At 36.2% G+C, this 21,416-nt stretch overlaps 1 long non-coding RNA gene across 1 annotated transcript; it reads right to left on the bottom strand.

The window, feature by feature from the left end:
- Window positions 1-3,203: 3,203 nt before the first annotated feature.
- Window positions 3,204-19,306, bottom strand: LOC148115419 (uncharacterized). The gene is made up of 3 exons (XR_015732505.1): window positions 19,229-19,306; window positions 6,833-6,909; window positions 3,204-3,255 (listed from the first exon to the last, which is right to left on the bottom strand). It is a non-coding gene; the product is annotated as an uncharacterized LOC148115419 (long non-coding RNA).
- Window positions 19,307-21,416: the final 2,110 nt, after the last annotated feature.

The following is a 21,416-nucleotide window of genomic DNA, read 5'->3' as shown; positions in this document are numbered from 1 at the left end:
CAATGCGGAGCTACAATGCGACCCTCCGTTGGCTCAGCAAAAAAAAGCAACTGACATCCAATTAGTTGCTTTTCCTGCAGAGCTACCTGTTTGGGGATGCTCTGCCTCCCCAGTGGCCAGCTGAGCTTCAGCGTGCTGAAGGGGCATAAAAGTGTATTTATCATGTTTTTCTTAGAACAATTAGCTGAACTCTGCCTCGTTTATCATTATTTTAGGTAGTAAAACCTCAGTATTTGGGTTAAATTGCCGTGTTGGCACTTTGCAATAAGTAAGTGGGCTTTGGGTTGCAGTTTGGGCACTTGGTCTCTAAAAGGTTCATCATCACTGGAATAGAGTCTCCTGCTTGAGTCCCCTGGTTGGAGTAGAAGATCTCCAAGGCCCTTCCAACTCTGTTATTCTGTTTCTGTTTCTAGTTAGCAAGTCTTTCTGGCCTTCATATTTCTAACTTTCTTTTACAAAATAAAAATGTATTGTTTTGTTTGCTATTGCAGGGAAGAGGGCCTGTCCAGGAGAGGCCCTGGCTAGGATGGAGTTCTTCCTGTTCTTCACCACTCTGCTCCAAAGGTTCACATTCTATCAGGATGGGGACACCAAAGACACAGATATAAAGTCTTTGTTTATGGATTTCAAAAATACGAATCAATACCCCCTTATACGAGCCGTTAAACATTTAGTGGAGACATGTTAAATAATTAAGACAAAGCAAAAAGCTGAGGTCATGATGAATGACACCTTCCTTCCTTCCTTCCTTCCTTCCTTCCTTCCTTCCTTCCTTCCTTCCTTCCTTCCTTCCTTCCTTCCACCCCTCCCCTCCCCTTGATTTCCATTTCAGTCTGCAATATATCTTTCCTCATCCAAATTCGATTATGGATGTGGCAACAACCCTGTCTTGCATTACCAAGTCCTGAATGGCCCCAGAGTGGGAAGTTATTCTCTTGGAAATGTGCTTCTTGGGTATATACAGTAGCTCAAACTTTAGAAAGAGGAAAAAGGCTGGGCATTATCATCTGCAAATTGTTGAGGGCTTGGAGGCCTGGGGTGCAAACTGCATGTGAGGCTCTTGGTTGAATATGGGCTTTAGGGAACAATTGTGTTTGCTGCTTGTATATTACCGGTTGAACAGCATCATATCTGTTTGAGCTGCTGAATATGTTGGGTTGACAATAGAGACCTGAGGCTGTCAGTTCGTGGGGATTTCAATTTCACATCTGATAGCCTTCATATTATGTTTTGTTATATTTATAGCTTCCATAATCTGGCATAAAGTAATGTTACCTATATTTTAAAGATGATATTTTAAAAATGGTCTCTGCATAACTGTTGAGGGAGGAAAAGCTACTAGGAGCAGATATTTCTATACGAATTTTGATTGTTCTGATATATGTCTGATTTAAAAACTGCAAAACAGTCTTAAAATTAACATTTATTTTGCTATCAAATTATTAAAGGTATCATCGTGCATTTATGCTGAAATGCTTTCAGATAAAATTTCTGATTTGGAATAAAAATAACTTCCCTGATTAAAATATAAATATATTAAATGTATTTATTCCAGGCCATTTTGAATGAAAACAGAGAAACTCGGTTTTCTGTCACTGAACTTTTTGATCTTTACAAAGTAAATTAAATAGCTTGAAATAAAAATAGCAGTTTTAACAAAGGAGATATTTTAATTGCTGCAGTCCTGCCCTAAATTAATATATAATCATATTTGGTATAACTGTTTCCAAAGAGAATCATAATTAGTTTCACAACATTCATATACTTTCTGCATCTAAATAAGGAAATCTTATATCTAATGAGTAGTTCAGTTGATTTAGAGCAGGAGTGCCAAACTTGATTTTATTGAGGGCCACGGTTGTGTTTGATCTCGGGGGGGAGGGTGTGTGTGGTCAGGGGGGGCATGGTCAGATCAATGTCACTTGTGTCAGGGCGGCTCTGGTGGCCCAAGCATTCTGCCAGTGAAAACAAGCTCCTGAGCTCCGTTTTCAGAAGTGACAGCCTCCTGCAACCCCATGCCAGCAAAAATGGAGCTCCATTTTCACTGGCAGAGTCACTGCGGGCTGATCCTTCGCTGTTTCCAGGGCGGGCCCGCGAGTTAGACCTAAGCACCTCGTGGGCCAGATCTGGCCCCCGGGCCTTGAGTTTGACACCCCTGATTTAGAGGAAACTATTAAGTACCAAGAACTGTATGGAAAAACATAAGAGGTATTTTTTTAAAATAGTTTGGAGTCTAGAAACATCTATAAAGTCTTACAAATGTTAAACTGTAAATCCAGAAGTAGATTAGATAATACAAGAATGATTATAGAGGTGGCCCTCATTTAATGACCATTCATTCAATGACCATTCACAATTATGAGCGAAAGATATCTACATCAAAATACTAGAAAATATGCAGAAGTTTAAGATTTGAGGACCACTGGAAAAAAACCCAATAGCTTTTGGATATTTAATAGGACTGTTAATTAGTGCCTAGGCTGGGGAACAAAGAAATATTCCCTTTGGGCAGATACCTTCTTTCTGCATTTGTAAACATTACATAACTGGTCATCTTGAGAATTTTCTGAGGGCAATAGAACAGAGATTAAGTAACTATTTTGGATCCAATCTTCTGGGTGCGATTCAAGGTGTTGGTCACCACTTTTAAAGTGCTCCATGGCTTAGGACCTGGGTATATACGAGATCGCCTTCTGCCAACGATAGCCTCCCACTGGCCAATACGCTCCCACAGAGAGGGACTCCTCAGGGTGCCATCGGCCAAACAATGTCGACTAGCGACACCCAGGGGGAGAGCCTTCTTTGTGGGGGCACCTGCCCTCTGGAATGAGCTGCCCCTAGAGGGCAGTATCTATCAGTATCTATTCCATATTCTCAATATGGCATGTCTAACATAATGGCTTTTAAAATCTATTTTAACTTTGACCACAAATGTCTATACCATTTAAATCTCAGGGCATGTCTTTCCAACTCCAAAACCTTTCTATTTCTCAGCAACACCCCCTCTTTTATCCAAATCAAACAGAAAGCTGCAAAGTACAATTTTAAATCAGGTAAACCTGATCTCTTTTCTTTACATCTTATAACATTGTAACAATACCTGTTTTGATAACTGATACATCTTTTTAACAGTAGCAGAAGGATCTAAGTTTGTGTAGTAGGGGAAAAAAGCACAACTTAAAAGAAAGGCTGTTTTCAGCTACATTATTTCTGATATTTGTAACAAGAATCCAATTCCATTCCTTCTGCTATTGCCTGGAACAAAAAGGAAGAGGAGGGAATTAAGAAGCGCAGCAGGTATAAAACCAGATGTTCATGCAAAGAGGAACCATTTGGGGCTACTGCTGTAGAGGACAAGTCTCAAGTAGATTGTTGAAAGGTATGTGTAATGTGTTCATTCCTTAAATAGTATCATTATTGTTACTGAGTTTTCTGATTGCATATATACAAAATTGTATTTCTCTGTTATTCACAAAAAATGCATGACAACCTTTGTTGAACTTCAGGCTTTAAATGCAAATATTGCATTGCTTTGATTGCTTGATTAGTTTGCTGCAGTTTTGCTAAATACAGAAATATGCCCAGTGCTTGTGAATTAGGAACAGGCAAACCTAAACCAAAGAAATATTTTTTTTCTATTGTTATATTGTTCATGGGTTATTGTAAAGTGAGTCTATGGTGAATTGCCCTTGATTGATTGCCAACCAGTTTCGTGGTATAGATGATGTACAATAAAGGCATTGAACATTGGTCTCTATGGCTATTGCATAGACAACTTGCAAAAACAAACACTCAAGGCCTATGTGACATGACAGATTTTGTTTCAACAAATGAGAACCAACACAATTTCATTGCCACAGAATAGATGGGATATGATTTGCCTCAGTCAGATGCTCCATGTAGTTTCTGGAGCTTTATCCTGTAATTTCAGTAGCCAGAAGAGACTTGTGCAGAAGCAGTTCCCATCACTGTCTTTATGAGTCAGAACCTCTCCAGACACAACTGAATGCTGATTTTGCTTTACTTTCAGAAGGTGGGGGGTCATTGTTTTGAGAAGCAGTTTCATGAGAATGCTTTCCATACACCTTCATGAAAGTGAAAGTCCCTTCAGAACTTTGTCCATCCCTGTTAACTTGATTGCTCCGGGGGTATTTCAAAAATTTAAAACTACCAATCTTCTTCCCTGCATTACCTTTATAAACAGCCTGGAGATGTAGCTCAGACTGAAGGACAGAAAACTTTATTGAGTTCTGTATGAAATAGAAATATTGACCATGGTCTTTGCATTTCAAATTCAGTATTGAAACTAAGGGTTGGTTACAAACCTAATGTGCAATCCATTGTGGAATTGCAATTCTCACTATCTCTTATTGCTGACCATGCTAGCTATGCAGTCTTTGAATTGAAGTCCAAATATTTGGAAACTGACAAGTTGCGGTTTCTGCTCCTATCTCTCTGCTGTCTGCCCAGCTGATGCAGAGATGATGAGAGCAGAAAATGACCTCATCTGGGGGTATATTAAAACAGACTCATCTGTTCATCTATTTCCTTTTGTTGGCTGACCAGTCAACAGTTGGTCTTGTCACCACAATTTCCTTATTATGGAAATCTACCAAATCCAGTTGCTTGCCCAGAACATGACTTTCCAATACTATCTCCTTTACACTTGTACTAATACCATCTAGCTGAATTTTACATCCTAAATCTACCCACAGTCAGAAGATACCTATTTCACTCTAGAAATTTGTTTCATTAGAAGCATGTCGAGAGGGTATTACTTCACCCTGCTTCAGATTTGTTTATAGGATCAAAATGAATACTTAAACACAGCATTTTATGTTCTGGAATAACTGGTAGCCTGCAAGCACACCAACAAAAGAGAAAAGATAATGTGGGGAGTGAACTGGAGAAAGCTAGAGAGAAAAAAATCACACTGACTTTTCCTCTGTAATTCTCTGTGTGTCTCACACTTTGCCATTTCTTGCAAGCCCACAGTCTCACTTCTTTTTTTTTTTTTTTTAATTTTGATTTATATGCCGCCCTTCTCCGGAGACTCAGGGCGGCTTACAGTGCGCTAAGCAATAGCCTTCATACTTTTGTATATTTATACAAAGTCAGCTTATTGCCCCCACAAACTGGGTCCTCATTTAACCTACCTTAGAAAGGATGGAAGGCTGAGTCAACCTTGAGCCTTGGAGAGATTCGAACCAGCAGTAAATTGCAGGCAGCTGTGTTAATAACAGGGTGCTTTAAACCACTGTAGTACCAAGGTTCTTCCATTCTACCAGGGCACTAATAAAAATGCAAGTGGATCTGATCCCTGGGACCGTGGTACTGTTGATTGTCTTTCTGTTCATGCTCTGGGCCTTCCAGTTTCACCAAAAAAGAGTCAGACTCCCTCCTGGCCCTAGGCCCTGGCTCTTTTTAGGAAATCTACTGCAAAGAGATGTTCTGCCTCTATTTAACACCTACACAAAGGTAAGAGTCTTAAATAGGTTTTCCTTTCTTAGTGGTGAGAAACTCAAGAATTGTTTCGGATGATATCAATTTCCCTTATTTTGGGAAAGCTAAAGCCAATATTTTAAAGTTGGGGTTCTTTTCAGCACTATTAAAGATGCTCGCAGCTCTACTTCTGTCTGTCTTTTGCTTGCTTGTTTGTTTGTTTGTTTGTTTATAGGTTTAACCATGAACATATTTTATCGAAGACTAAGTGGTATAGAATGTTGCACAGGTTAAAATAAGTAATATCTAATAAAAATAATACTGTTTTTTCCTGTTAGCATTATTCAGATTAGGCTATATTTTAGTCTTTTGTTTCATTCTGAAAATCAGTTGATAATCTGGGAAGTATTTTCAGAAGCCATTAAAACAGGATAGCTAATTTTCATTGATTTTTATTTTAGAGAGATAAAACACATAAAAGTTAAATTCACATTGTACTATAAAGGGTCACATGCTTTGCCTATAGATGGCTTTTATGTGGCTTTTATGTGAACCAATATAACATAGATTTAAATCTCCGGCTTCATACAATGCTTGAACTTAGACAGTTGTATCTTATTAAAGAACTATGATGAATAAAAGTGTGAATTGTATGACGTGCTCTTTCCCCTTTCTTTGAATGCCCAGTTCTGGAAGTACTGGTTTATTAAATGCATATGCTGAAAAAATTCTTATAGACTTTCACAGCTTAGAAAAATAGCAAATCATATAATAAAAATTTGTAAACATCCACAATATATAAACCTGCAAACTGTTTATGTTCAGAAGATAATATAATACAAAAGCTCATTTAAAGTGTAACAATATCAATTAATAGTTTTATGTAGTAGAATACCATTAGAGGAAGACTTCACACAAGTCTCTCCAGACACAGGTTTACTGATAGATTCATTATATGCTATCAAATTGTTTTTACTCCTGGTGGTATCCACATAGATTTTGCCCATGATGATCTAGCCCTAATCTGTTCTTTCAAGTGTCATAATGGTGCACTCATCATTACTCTAAGTCCAATCAACTTTGCTCCTGATCATCTTCTCTTCTACCTTTCCCAACATTAAAGCCATTTCCAGAGAGCTATGTCTTCACAATGTGGCTGAAGTAGGACAATTTAAGCCTGGTCATTTGTGCCTTGGATTAATTGGTTTGGTGATCCATAGATTTGTTTTCTTGCCTGTCCGCAATAGTCTCAAGAGTTTTCTGCAACATCAAATTTGTCAACATTCTTCTTATCCTGCTTCAAACTTTCATTTCCATAGAATGGAAGCCATGGCTTATGCAATTATGATTTTTGAAGATATAGACACATCATAGCATTTGAATATCTTACCTTGGTATTTGATCTATCAAGTGCTACTCTGTGGCATATTTCTTTTTAAATACTTTTAATTTCAGTTTTTCAGTACACTGTAAGTATAAAAAAGAGGAAAAAATGAAATGAAAAAAGGAAGAGCAGAATTATGATTTCTGACCTTTCCATTGAATAATGATCATCTTAATTTGTCTCTTTAATCCTTTTTAATCCCCAAGACTAAGGCTCTCTATTGATTAAGGCTTCCAGTCTTTTAAAAGTATTTATATTGTTTTTATTCCTTAGCAAACTGGTCAACTATGCCATTTCCACAAGCTCCATCAATTTTAGAATTCCATATTCTACTGTATTTCATTATTCTCTTATCTTTGTGAATACAATAATTTTACCATATTCATTTTCCATATTATTTTCCAGTTTTGGGTTCAATATAATATTAACCCACAATATCTTTTGCACCATAATTTGCAATCAAAATTTGTATAATTTGCAATCAAAATTTCTTTTCTTTTTCACAAGTCCACCATGCATGATAAAAAGTTCCCTCTTCTCACATTTCCAACACTGGTTTGATATTTCTTTGTATATTTTGAATAGCTTAATTAATGTCATATATACCAAGTTGTCTCTTAAATTATGACATAATATGAATTTAACATTACTCTCCCACATATTCTCCAAAATATACATGTTTATACTATAACCAACATTTGCAGTCTATTTCACCATATAGTCTTTAAATAGAATGGGACAACTCAGAGCGGCCAAGTGAGTGTGGGCATGGCTGAGTGGGCATGGGTGGTGCCTGCCAATCATACCTGATTTTGAAGAGAAGGACCTCTCCTTTCTCTGTGGATAAAAGTTCCCCAACTTGGAATGGTATGTGTGTGTATGCATACACATGTGTGTACTTGGCTGGCAGCAATTTGGGGAGGTGAGGAGCTGGTGGGACACCAAGTTGTCCCCACGTTGAGTTAGCTAGTGCAACTTATTCTGCTCCCATCCAGCATGTCCACCCAGCCACACCGACCTAGTCATGCCGAGCCAGCTGCGATTATCCAACCAAGCCTACCTGTCCACTGTGAGTTGTCCTAACCCTCTTTAACCTGTTCATCCTCTATTCTGAATCTTAATCACAGTGTATATATTTTAGCTATTGTATGATCGTTTGTACATAATTCTACTTCAAATTCAGTTTTCCTCTTTCCAATTACAATTCTACTTTTGTCCACATTAAATCTCTTTCATCTGATTATAAGAAAACCGTTGAAAAGACTGTTCTTCTCTAATTGTTTCAGACATATTTCTTGAGTACTTGTTCTTTGAAAGGTGATCCTAAAAGTCAAAAGGTATACACCACCTTGATAACTTCATTGTCAATGCAGAGACTAGTCAATCTACCTGTTGTTATTAATTTGGTCATTTTAATATTTCATTTTAGTCTCCTTTTTCACTGTATATTTTGACATTTAGAAATAGAGCTTTTTTATTTGATTTGATCTTTTCCACTTGGTTGGCTGCTGGGTTGTTTTCCAGGTTTGCTTTCTTAGACGTTGACGATTTTTCTTCTGAGTCTTGCCATATTTAAGTAGGTATGACACTTTTGTAGCCATCTGAGTTGGAATGATCATAAGTGTAGATCTAACTTCATCTTCTACTACTTGAGATTCTTGTAAGTAGGGAATATCTTTTCTAAGGTATCTTGGATATTGACATCTGTGTAGTCTTTCAGAATATTCTTTACATCTTTTTTTTTCTTTTGATTCAGTTACTATCTGTCCATAGGCTTCCTTAAGATACTAATTTGAAGTTGGAATCTTCTTCAGAGATCTTTTGCAAGACTTTCCTTGTTTTTCCATGCCTATTTCCTTCCTTGATGTCTTTACAGCTGTTGCTGTAATACTCTTCTTGTCTCTTCTAACAGTTCTCTGAAACTCAATAGAGGAGAATGTGTGTAGCTCAGAGTTGAATTGTGGAGCCTTTGGCACTCTCTAATCTTGGTTGTTTGCATGCAGACGTTTCATTATCCCTCTAGGCATCATTATCTGTGGACTTTGCTCCCCGTTTATACACAGTATGGCTCCTTATTTATACAGTATTTTCTGAGACAGGTTTTGTTATCCCTTTGAGATAGCCCACAGAAAAAGCAAAAAGCCATGTTCATTAATGCTACCTTCATTGCAAGGCAAACAGTAACAGAATCTTTCAAATTTGAAAGCCCTTCTCCCTTCCTCATCTTCTCTTTCCAGAGAACTAGGGATAGTCCCTTTTGACATATCTTTCCACTGACCATTGTCTAGGCTGCAGCTCCTCTTTCTGTCTCCCAAAGTTATTCTCATAGATTATTATGGTTTGATTGCACTTGTAGATGTGGTGGAGCTGGGATGGAAGTGGTGCATTCATTATTGTTACTTGATCTCTCAGTGGCTTTTGATATTGTCAACCTGAGTATCCTTCTGAGCCAGCTTGATCAGGTGGGCTCAGGGCATCATTTTACTGTAGTTCACTTCCTTTCTCCAACAGTGCTTCCAGTAATGGTTGGGTGAATGAATGGAGAGATCATTCCCTGGTCCCTTCATTTATGGGATGCCCTCCCTTTCAGCATCTACTAAAAACATTAGATTAAATCATTCTCATTCTGTACTGATGAGATTCAATATCATCAGTATATTGATCATACATAATTGCATCTTTCAACCCTGGACTGGGCAAAGGAGGCTGTCAAGGTCCTGCCCAATGTGCTTTATGTTGATATGCTTTCTTCCCAACTCTACGTGGGAGGAAAGTAGGGCAAATAGCTAGGTGAATGAGCCCAAAGAGATGTGAAATTGAGAAGTAAGAAACTAGAGTTCATCTTTGATGATCCACTACATAAAGATGAGTGCGATCTAGGTCTGGAATGGTTTAAAAAAATATTGTTTGTTATTAAAAAGTATGATTCATTGCAGCAAAAATCCAGCAGGAAATTGATGAGATTGTAGGAGCAAACCGTGCTCCCTCCATGGAGGATAGGATGAAGCTGCGCTACACCAATGCATTTGTTCATGAGATCCTGCATGTTCTACACATTACTAATGAGAACTTCCCACGTATGACAACTCAGGATGTGAATTTCAGGGGACATTTCATCCCTCAGGTGTGAAAAATCAGACAATATCTGGGGTTCTCTCTGCATACAAATATATATCTGCAATTGCAGTACAATTAAGCTTCTGCAGTAATTGCTGCTTATATTTTGTGAATGTTATTTTAGGCCCCTGGATTTTACAGAATGTTCTATTTATTTGCAAATGTCATCAACCGTCCTAGACATTTCCCATCCTGCTGAGCTTCACTGATTTCAATTAAAGTTCTTAACTACAAAAGTTAATTCCTTTTTCTTTGTACCAAGCAACTGAGGATGTTTAATAAGAAAATTAGCACTATGTGTTTATCTTTTATTCATATTTATGGAAATAATTCTTCCAGAATGCAAAATGGGAGCACAAATGTCATCAGTAAAAATGATGGATGGGTTAATTAATTTAGCTTGCCTCTTTTGGAATCTAGAATTCTCCATTCCTGATAGCGTAAAAGTAATATTTTGTATGAGTACTGAATATGCTTTTTATTTACATTTGGTTTCATCCATCATAAAGCCATAGAGCCAGTTTGGTGTAGTGGTTAAGGCATCAGGTTAGAAACCAGAGAGACTGAATTCTAGTCCTACCTTAGACACAAAGCTAGATGGGTAACTTTAGGCCAGTCACTTTCTCTCAACAAGGAGGCCATAGCAAGCCACTTCTAAAAAAACCTCACAAAGAAAGTTGCAACGCTGTCCAGGCAGTTTCTGAGAATTGGACATCATTGAACAGAAGCTTAATAAAACAATACTTTGGAATCTCCTCCCTAAAGAGGCTTCCATGAAGCCCCAGTTGCTATCTTTTTGGTTTTTAATTAAATGTGTTTTGGTATCCGTACATATTGCAAAAACGTTTCAATGCTCACAATGATTTGCAGTGCTTGTGTGCTATCATTTTTACTGTCATTGTATAAAATGCTATATAATTGAATAGATATAATTGTCTCCTAGCTATATCAGGACATAGTAACAGTTCATTTCAGCAGATGCAAAGAGGACCTCTCAATTGTCTTTCAGAAGACATGATGAATTTTTTTTAAAGGTTACAATATACAGATAAATTGAACCAGAATCTCAGCTTGGAAGGTATAAACTTCTTACATCAAGACAGGTTGCAGAATGCAACACAATTCCAAAATGTGTCGTTCTGAAAAATTAGCCATCGGTAGATATAGAGTGATAAACCTAATTGATAAACCATTCAAAAGGAACAATCAAAGGGGAAAGCAAGAGGCATCAGCTCTGAGCACATTCTCCCAAATACACACCCTTTAAATAATACTCAAATAAGCAAAACAATCAAGCAAAAAAAAAAAAATCTTCCCAAATCCATAGGAGCACTGATGACATTATTAATCTGGTAATAAAATATCTGCAAGAAAAAAACCAAGCTGAAAGGAAGGTCTACTAGAGAATGGTGAAGGCCACCATTCGACATTATCGGTGATCAACTGTAATGAGCTAAGTAGGCATCCATTGTTCAAGTCTTCTGTAATCCTTTAGGGTGTTTTAATCCCCCAACCTTATTCTGGATAAAGAGCACCATATACAAATATATCAAAGCCTCTAAATAAAAATGGTGCTAATGTGCCAAGGTAGTACAGTATTAACACTACTAGAGGGCATTTTTTAAATAATTCAAAATAAGGTTTTTATTTTGTTGGAGAAAAGGAGTAATATGCAAACATCAGGTATGGAGAAAGCTTGTAAATTGCATACACCTTTCAAGGAGTCCCATTTTTGAAGGAATTAAGAACAGTCTATTTCTTTATGAGTGTGGGTGTGTGTGGAAATCCACCTTTCCTCTCTGCATTGTTTTGTCTCCTTAAAGGGCACAGCTGTTCTTCCATTGTTGGTTTCAATGCATTTTGATCCCCTCTGCTGGGAGGATCCTGAAAATTTTCATCCAGCTCATTTCTTGGATAAGAATGGTGAATTCCAAAAGAAGGATGCCTACTTGCCTTTCTCTGCAGGTAACAGAGGGGCTATAGCTGATTTAATGATTGGGGGTTTTCAAGGTTGGTCAGTTACCTGTAAGGCTGCTGAACTGTTACCTCACCTCTGCTCATGGATGCTGGATGAATCCTGCTGCCCTTGCCAATATCTGCATTAGTTTCAAGATGTGCATCAATTCATTGAGAGAATAGATCCAACTACTGAGTCATTCTCAAAAAACTGGGATAGGCAGATATAGTTTTTTCATGATGTTAAAGGTATTGTCGCCATATGCAAGCTGTTCCCAATAAATGCTCAGGGCTGATGGTAATTCAGGTTGCGCTGCACTTATTTTGGGTTTGCACCCAAGGTACCTATTACTTTTGGTACCATCTTTGCTTTCTTTTGCCACAGTCATATATCTTTTTGCCAGTCTTTGTATTTTCTTATGTTCTCCAGTGCTTTCTCTTCTATTTTACTGTCTCCAGGTACAGGTAGTCCTTGATTTACAACAGTTCATTTAGTGACCAATTGAAGTTACAACAGCACTGAAAAAAGTGGCTTATGATCATTTTTCACACTTACAACCATTGTAGCATTCCTGAGGTCACATGACCCAAATTCGGACACTTGGCAACTGATTTATATTTACCACAGTTGCACTGTCTCTGGGATCATGTGATCACCTTTTGCAACTTTCTGACAAGCAAAGCCAATGGAGAAGCCAGATTCACTGTGTCACTAACTTAACAATTGCAGTGATTCACTTAACAACTGGGGCAAGAAAGATCGTAAAAGGGGGCAAATCACACTTAACAACTATCTCACTTAACAACAGAAAATTGGGCTCAGTTGTGATTGTAAGTCAATGACTACCTGTATTGCCATATCCATTATCTGGACATTTTTGTTTTTCTTATTGACAATTGTTAAGTCTGGGGTGTTGTGTAGTAGGTGCTTGTCGGTTTGAATTCTAAAGTCCCAGAGCACTTTAGCTTCTTCATTTTCTATTATTTTCTCTATTTTATGGTCCCATCAGCTCTTACTTGCAGGCAAATGAGATTTCTAGCAGATCTTCTAATGCACAATTTTTGTTACTTTGTCATACTGTTATTTGTAGTCAATCTGTGCAATCTTCTTGTAGCAGCCACCCAGGTAGTCCACTGTTTCTTCAGCTTGTTTGCAGAGATGCCATTTGCTGTTTGTTGCTGTCTTCTCAATTCTGGCTTTGTGTGCATTTGTTCTTAAGGCTTCATCTTGTGCAGGCAGAATTTGCCCCTCTGTCACTTCCTTAATTTATCTGCTCATAGGCATTGCAAGATCTTCTCATCTGCCTCCCTGAATTTTTTTTAATGTACTGTCCATGTAGTACTTTGCCTTGCTATGTCTCTTTTCTAGTCTTCATTTGGTCTTCGTTGTAGGCCAGTATGTTCTCTCTAGAACTCAGTATTATTATGACTTGTTGCAAAGTCAGCCACATTTTTAGATTGGATTTGGCATTTTTATTTACCTATTGAGTCCTTTCCAAGAACCTGGGATAGGCAGATGTTGTTGATTAATGGTCTAAAGGCATTTTTTATTTTAAAAAGCAAATTAAACATTGAATGGTAGCCATTTCAAAAGAGCCAGATATTTTGGAATGGCTATGATATTTTCTCAGTGCTCAGACTACAATGTGCTCTTTTTGGTATTCTGAATTTCACTTTCCAGTGCTAATGTGAGACTATGCCTTATTTTCTATCTAGCATAAAGGCATCAGGTATTTATTGATTGATTTGATATGTGTAGCTGCCCATCTCAAGAATTGACCAACTAATTGACAATTAACTAATTATCTTCTTTGGTTTTTTTATACAAGGAAGGGAGCATGTCCAGGAGAGGCGTTGGCTGATATGGAACTCTTCCTGTACTTTACTATTCTGCTTCAACATTTTACTTTTGAATTTATAATAGACCCTGAAGAGATAGACTTAGAGGCTTTGTATTCGGGCTGTAGGAAGAAAGGGAAGTATCGCTACTTACGGGCTATCAAACGTGAAATTTAAATGAGCAACAGAAATAAATGACTGTTCCAATTTTCTCCTACCCACATCCACATTTCTATTGCTAAATTTAAGGTTCTAAAAGTATCAGAAAGTTTTGAATTAAGTAGCAGAAAAAGTTATATAAGGTTTTGAAATCAATGATAAGAATATTTCCTGTGGGTTATTTAAAATTTTACCAAAACATATATAGAGAGAGATTTTGAAACTAACTGTAAGAAATCTTCCTGTTGGAAGGTGTTCTTGATTAGGAAAAACCCCACCATGTTAAAAGAGGAATTTGATAGTTGACTAGAGGGAACAAGACAACTAGAGATTATAACTATAGAAGAAGATAACCATTACTTCAGAATGGAGCAGTATTATTTGGTTGTGGGAGAATTGAAGGATATTTGGGGACAATGCACTCAGAAATTACTCATAAGAATGCCTGCTATCATAAAAATGGGATTCAAAATAAATTATGGAAAAGGACAACTTTTAGTAAATAAAACAGACTGTGGCTAATTTGTATGTAGATGTAACATGGATTTTAAAATGTCAAGTTACAAGGCCTCTCCCCAAGACGGTTGCTGAACAGTAGGATTTTTTCTTTTTTCTGCTGATTTTGTTGCTGAAGATGGAGTGTTGCTCCCTGGATTTGAATGGGAACACTTAGGAATAGCACTAGCACTTAGACTTATATATTGCTTCACAGTGCTTTACAGCCCTCTCTAAGCAGTTTACAGAGTCAGCATATTACCCCCAACTACCTGGATCCTCATTTTACTGACCTCGGAAGGATGGAAGGCTGAGTCAACCTTGAGCCGGTGATCATCAAACTGCTGGAAGTCAGAAGAATTAGCCTACAATACTGCATTCTAACCATGGCAACACCATGGCCCAATGACCCAAAATGGCTTTTGGACAGCTGAGTACCCACCTAGAAGTGGGAATCTTGAAGATTCCAGTTTCCTATGGCAGTGGTCAGAAAATTACCGGTTATCCATCTTCCTCTTGGCAATTTGTTTTCTTAACTATCACTGAGTTTTAACTTCACTTTTTGAAACTTTTGTTTCAATTTCTTTTTATCTTTAAAAGTTGACTGGCTGGCTGAATGCTGATTTAACTCCCTGATGGATTTTGTTCTCTCTCTTTTTTTTTTTTTTTAATTTGATTTATATGCCACCCTTCTCCGGAGACTCAGGGCGGCTTACAGTGCGCTAAGCAATAGCCTTCATACTTTTGTATATTTTATACAAAGTCAGCTTATTGCCCCCACAAACTGGGTCCTCATTTAACCTACCTTAGAAAGGATGGAAGGCTGAGTCAACCTTGAGCCTTGGAGAGATTCGAACCAGCAGTAAATTGCAGGCAGCTGTGTTAATAACAGGGTGCTTTAAACCACTGTAGTACCAAGGCTCAGTACTACAGTTTTTCCCTTTGATTTATGCTGTTGTTTGTAATAACTTTTGCTTTCCCATAAGGAAACGTGGATAATGAAAGTGCTTTCATTTGACTTACATCTATATTGGACTCTCACAAACAGGGTTTTTGCATTTTATTAATTTGGAAACATTTGGAGCTTTTTTTAAAAAAAAATCTTTTAACTTTGAATCAAAATATTCAGAAACTATCTTCCCTGCTTCTTTATCTATTTCTTCATTTCAACATTTTCTGTTTCCTCTTATCTATCATTGCTAAATTATACAGAGCAACAGTGTGTCAGACTACAGACAAGCAACCGTGACTGATATCTGAAAAAGAGACTGTGTGGTAACATGGAATCCCTTAGTTGAAAGCTTTTTTAAAAGCTTTTAAAGCCATTATTATTTGATGAAAAGATAATGGCTGCAGAAAAATCCAGATGCATGTAGCTCTGGATAAATTAGATTCACAAAGGGAATGTGATTTGAAAGCAGCAGATTTACTGGAAAGAAATATGGTCTGTACAGACTTAGAACTGAGTTGATTGCGCACACCTCCCTGAAGTTGAAGCCTGCATTCTTTTACAACAGCAGAAACCTGACTAAGTTGAAGAAGGGATAAATTGGTTTTTCCTAGGAAGATGAAAAAGATTGGGAATGGATTTATCACACTTAATTGGAAAACAATTTCATCTGGATATTTTGGGAAAGATAAACTGACTTTGGAGATTGAATTTATTATATTTAACCAGACAACAATTGATAAGAGATGATATTAAGAAACAAACATGGATATTTGATTAAGGATATTAACTCTTGGGATGATTTGGGATTGATAAAATGGCATGGTAAATTTTCTATGAGTTGATTACAACAATAGTTTATTAACAAGGGTTTTACAATTTTAATCTTGCCTTTTTATTATTATTGTTCTTGTTAACTATTTTGTCATTAATATAATATATAGATCGCAGGTTAATAATTTACTAATAGATTTAATAGTTTTAAAAATATTGGTGCCTGTTTTACAAGGAGTAGAAAACTAATAATGTAATAATACATTATCATTATTCAGCTGGTGGGATAATACTGTATGTGTATATGTCTTAGGTCTTTTTTCTTTTTAATGCACTTTTTAATGTTTCACTATTGTTTTGTATATTTTCTTTGTTTGCTTTTAAAATAATTTGGAGTTTTGTATTTTAACTTGAATAAAATAAAAATAGAACAAAAACAATCTCAGATAACAAGAATGATATGGAAAACAATGTTACATTGGATTTACAAATGAAACTGGCTGATGTCATGATAATTAAAGGGACATAGAAATAATAAATCAGAAGAATGATTTGGACAGCTTTCTTATCTTGGATTAACAAAAGAAACATCTTAAATTTGTGAAAGAATTTCTTTTTTTTTAACGTTTTTTCTTTTATTTAAAGATTAAAATACAAAAGAAAAAAATTAAACACAGACAAAACAAAATTAGATAAAAACCTTAAAAAATGTGAATTTCTAAAACAAAGGACAAAAACACATGTTATTCCCCCCCCCCAGTTGAACACTAACAAATCTATTCCAACAATAGCTTCTCCCTTGCAAAACAGGCCCAAAATTTATAAGCTTGACATGTCATACATTAATGAAAGAAAAAATAGCTAACAGGTTAAATAACAGCAAAGTTAAAGTTCAAAGCACTCTGTTAACAGTCTGTTATTGTAATTTACTCATAGAAAGTCTACATGATTTCTTATTTTCCACAAATCATCTCAATCATTATCTCTGAGTCCAGGATCAAATACCCTTATTTGGTTCTTAATAATGAAACCTTTCCTTAGATTTTAAATATTTTGTTATAAATCTCTGTTATAAATATCTCTGCAAGATCCATTGTTGAATAATTCTCCTTGACAACACAACATTCCTCTTGCCCAGAAAGTCCAGTCCAATTGTAAGGTAATAGATATACTGAAATACTGGAATTAGTAGAAACTTGCTAATTGTTTCCTGCAACATATACAGGTGAAACTCGAAAAATTAGAATATCGTGCAAAAGTTCATTTATTTCAGTAATGCAACTTAAAAGGTGAAACTAATATATGAGATAGACTCATTACATGCAAAGCGAGATACTTCAAGCCTTGATTTGTCATACTTTTGATGATTATGGCTTACAGCTCATGAAACTAAACCAATTTTTAGGACGCTATTTGAAGGGATTAAAGATCAAGGTTCTTAAAAGTGAATGGAAGGAATACAAAAAGGACTTATTTGACAAGGTTAAGCTATATATTGTTTTTGGTACCGTAGTTCTTAATGAACATTATTTTTACTGGGACCAAATAATAAGGCTCTAAAGCAGAGGTGTCAAACTCACAGCGTCACGTCATCATGTGACGTATCACAACTTTTTTCCTTTCACTAAACCAAGGTGGGTGTGGCCAGCACGTAACACATCCGGCCTGCAGGCCATGAGTTTGACACCCCTGCTCTAAAGAGTATAGATGACAAATAAGTTACAGAAATATTTTTTTGCTGGGTTGTTTTTTGTTTTTTTGAGAAACTGATGTGTAATTGTGTTAAAAGCACAAAAGGAATATAAAACTGATTTGATTAAGTATATAGGTTATTATTTGTGGAAAATTTTAATGGCGTTTTCTGAATAGGACTATTTTATAATTTGTTTATTGATAAGAGATGAAATATAGAATGAAGAGATTTTTTTAACTGAAATACTAGAGAATGTGATAAATTACTGGTTTGTACTTATCTTGAGGGAGTCAATTCTTTATGTAATTTTTTATTTTTCTTTTCATTTTTTTCTGTGCAAGTATTATTTTTCTTTTTTTCTTTTTATATTCTTAGTTTGCATCAGTTTTTCATCTCTGTATTTGTATACCTTAATATAACAATAGCAGTATGAATAATCTTTGCACAAAATTGGAAGAGTAGTGACACACCAACAGAAGATAGAGTAATTAATAAAATCATGGAATGTGCAGAAATGGACAGACTCACAAAGGAACTACAAGATAAAGAGGAATACGATTACTATCTAGTATGGGAAAAGTGGTACACTTGGTTGGAAAATAGAAAAGGGAAAAAGACTAGGGAGTAATTGGAGTTATAGAAACAGAAACATAAATCACTAACGCAGGCTAACAGTGAACTATAAAGATAGATATAAGAGAAAGACCAAACAAGGAGGAGTCAAAACACAAATAAGAACATATATTACAGTTGCGATAACTTTGACAAAATGTATATTCGAATTCTTTGTTTAAATGTTTTGTATGTTTTGTTGTTACTCGTTTTCTCTTTGTATTTTTAAATAAATAAATAAAATTTTTAAAAAATATACAATAAGTGACTGGTCCTGTACAAATATCAGCATCAGCATCATTACTATTGCTTTTACAGATCTTTGAATTTTGATTTCATCTAGAGAGTTTGATTCATAAATGAATAAACTTTTTCAGGCTAACTATTGTTTTTGATCTTTCAGTGGTATAACAGCCCTTCAATCTCAATTTTAGATTGGATAGAACAAGGATGAAACCTAAGATTTATTTCATACTAATGAAATTAAAATAAAATTAATTAAAGCTCAACATTTAAGAATCTTTTAAAAATATGTAATTAAAAAAACAATTTGGCAGCTTTTTCAAAAATATTTTCAGTGACTCCGATAACGAAATTCAAATCAATGCTTCCTTGTCTCTGTTATATTATGTAGACAGCATTGTATAGAATCAGTTTCATATTTTGATTCCCATGTAATAAAATTTTCATTGATGTATCATTTCAAAGTAACCTGAGGGTAGTTTCTTACTATTATCTAAAACAGATAAACATTTTTGTCTGTTTATTTAACCAAAAATATGAATGGTTAACTTAAAGGGATACTTACAGGTATCACTTGAAAATTGGATGCATTAGCAACTTCAAAAATTACACCTATAGCGTTTCAAAGAAAATCACAGGATTTTATATCCAGCGCCTAAGGGGAAAAAATCTGAAATAAATAAAGCTGAATTTATAATAAGATTATCATTTTTAACAGAAAGAAGCAGAAGGTAGTACCTGCTAAATCAAAAATGATTAAATTAATGAAAAGGCACCACTCTGGGAATCCAATTATGAATTAATTATATGAAAAAAACAGTAAATAATTGGAAACACCCATAATGATAATTTTTAGGCGCCATATAATATAAAGTTAATCCTTGATTTATGACTGGTCATTTAGTGACAGTTCAAAGTTATGACAGAGTTTGAAAAGAAGAGTTTATGGCCTGTAAAATACTTTCAACCATCATAAAACATGACACACACAAACACACACACACATCACTCTCACAGAGGGAGTCAGAAGAAGGAGAAAATGTCATCTGAAAGAATAATGTTCTCTGATATCAGATTTTCCTACATAAATCAGAGGCAAGTACATAGCCTAAGAGCTACAGTAGGTTTGATGTATCGTGTTGAGAACCACACTCCAAAAGTCAGTGGGGCCATATTTCCCTTACTTTAAAATGTTACTTTGTTCATTTTTATTTTAAAAGATGACAGGTAGCCCTTGATTTGCAATCATCCATTTAGCAACTGTTTGAAATTCTGACAATGCTGAAGAAGGGACCTAAGACTTGTACCCAAAATTACAGCTGGTGCAGAACCCCTCCCCCCTCCTCCCAATCAAGGCAGTGGTGAGATTCAAATAATTTAACAACCGGTTCTCTGCCCTAATGATTTCTTCCAACAACCAGTTCACCAAACTGCTCAGAAAGTTAACAACCGGTTCTCCCGAAGTGGTGTGAACTGGCTGAATCCCACCACTGCCTAAGACCCAGAGGTACCTGGTGGGGAGTTGTAAAAGGTCTGTGGGGCCTCCAGGGGTTAGAAGCAGAATTTAGGATGTCTGGTGAGAATTGAGGCCTTGGAAGGGCCGGGGTAGGTGGCCCTGGGCCTATGCTAGTCCTGCAAGGGCCTCCCCCATCCATGAAAAATTCAGATATTTGATTGTTGTGAGCCGCCCTGAGTCCTGCGGAGATAGGGCGGCATATAAATCAAATCAAATCAAATAAATAAATAAAATAAATGAAGCACCCCATGCTCCATTTAATAATCTGTACATTTGTTTGATGACTGCACTGGGGAGAGCAGGGATGAGGGGGTTAAATTAAATGAGATGCTTCACTTAATGGCCATTATGACATGTTACTATAACAGACAGGCTCCGTTATGGTCATATTGAGGACTATTTATATTTTCTTGCTTACTTAGGCTTCTATGTTGTTCAGTTTCTTTAACAAAGCCACCTAATTTAAAACGTGAGTTTTCAAAGAAATACTTCTAACTTATCCACAAGTAATATGCTACCCAAGTGGATCAGCAAATCTTCCATATCTTTTGTAATGAATGAATTGTAGTCTCTCTATTCATTCCAATAGGCAGCGTGAAGAATAACCTGTTGATCATTTCTGAAGTCCTTCTCCTGGTTCTGAGTTTTCTTTCCTCAAATGCCTACCCATCAGTGGTGGGTTGCCCCCGGTTCGGACTGGTTCACAAGAATTGGTAGTAAAACCGGCGGGAGGCTCCACCCACTGACCTGGACGTCATCAAAGTAGATCTGCGCATGCACAGAAGCACGGGCATGATGTGAACAGGTAGTAAAGGTAAGTAGAACCCATTCCTGCTACCTATTTTCAAATATTATTAAAAATACTTTGCTGTTCTGAACATATCATGTTATTTACAATTTACATATTATTAATGTTGAGAGAGAAAGCAAAAAGTGAGTGCTTTCAATTTAGTTTGGACTTCTCCAACCTGACACCCTCACAATCCATGATGACGGCAATGTTTAACTGTGGCCATAATTCATACCAGATAGGTTGGAGGAGGTTGATTTAATCATGATAGGATTTATAATCAGATAAATATTTCAGGGTTAAAAGTTGTACTTTTTAAGCATCATCTGTCATTTTAAGTATTTCCTTAGTAAAACTGCAAGACAGAGGTCATTTACATGCATAACCCTTAGCTGCAGGACTTGCTCTTCAACATGATCTGTTTTTATCTGCTGATCAGCTCCCTTC

This window comes from Pantherophis guttatus, chromosome 2 (genome assembly GCF_059756535.1).
Source record: "Pantherophis guttatus breed Tessera chromosome 2, ASM5975653v1, whole genome shotgun sequence".
In the NCBI taxonomy this organism is placed as follows: domain Eukaryota; kingdom Metazoa; phylum Chordata; class Lepidosauria; order Squamata; family Colubridae; genus Pantherophis; species Pantherophis guttatus.
The sequence above is the reverse complement of the archived record's forward strand: the minus strand, read 5'-3'. Positions and strand labels throughout refer to the sequence as shown.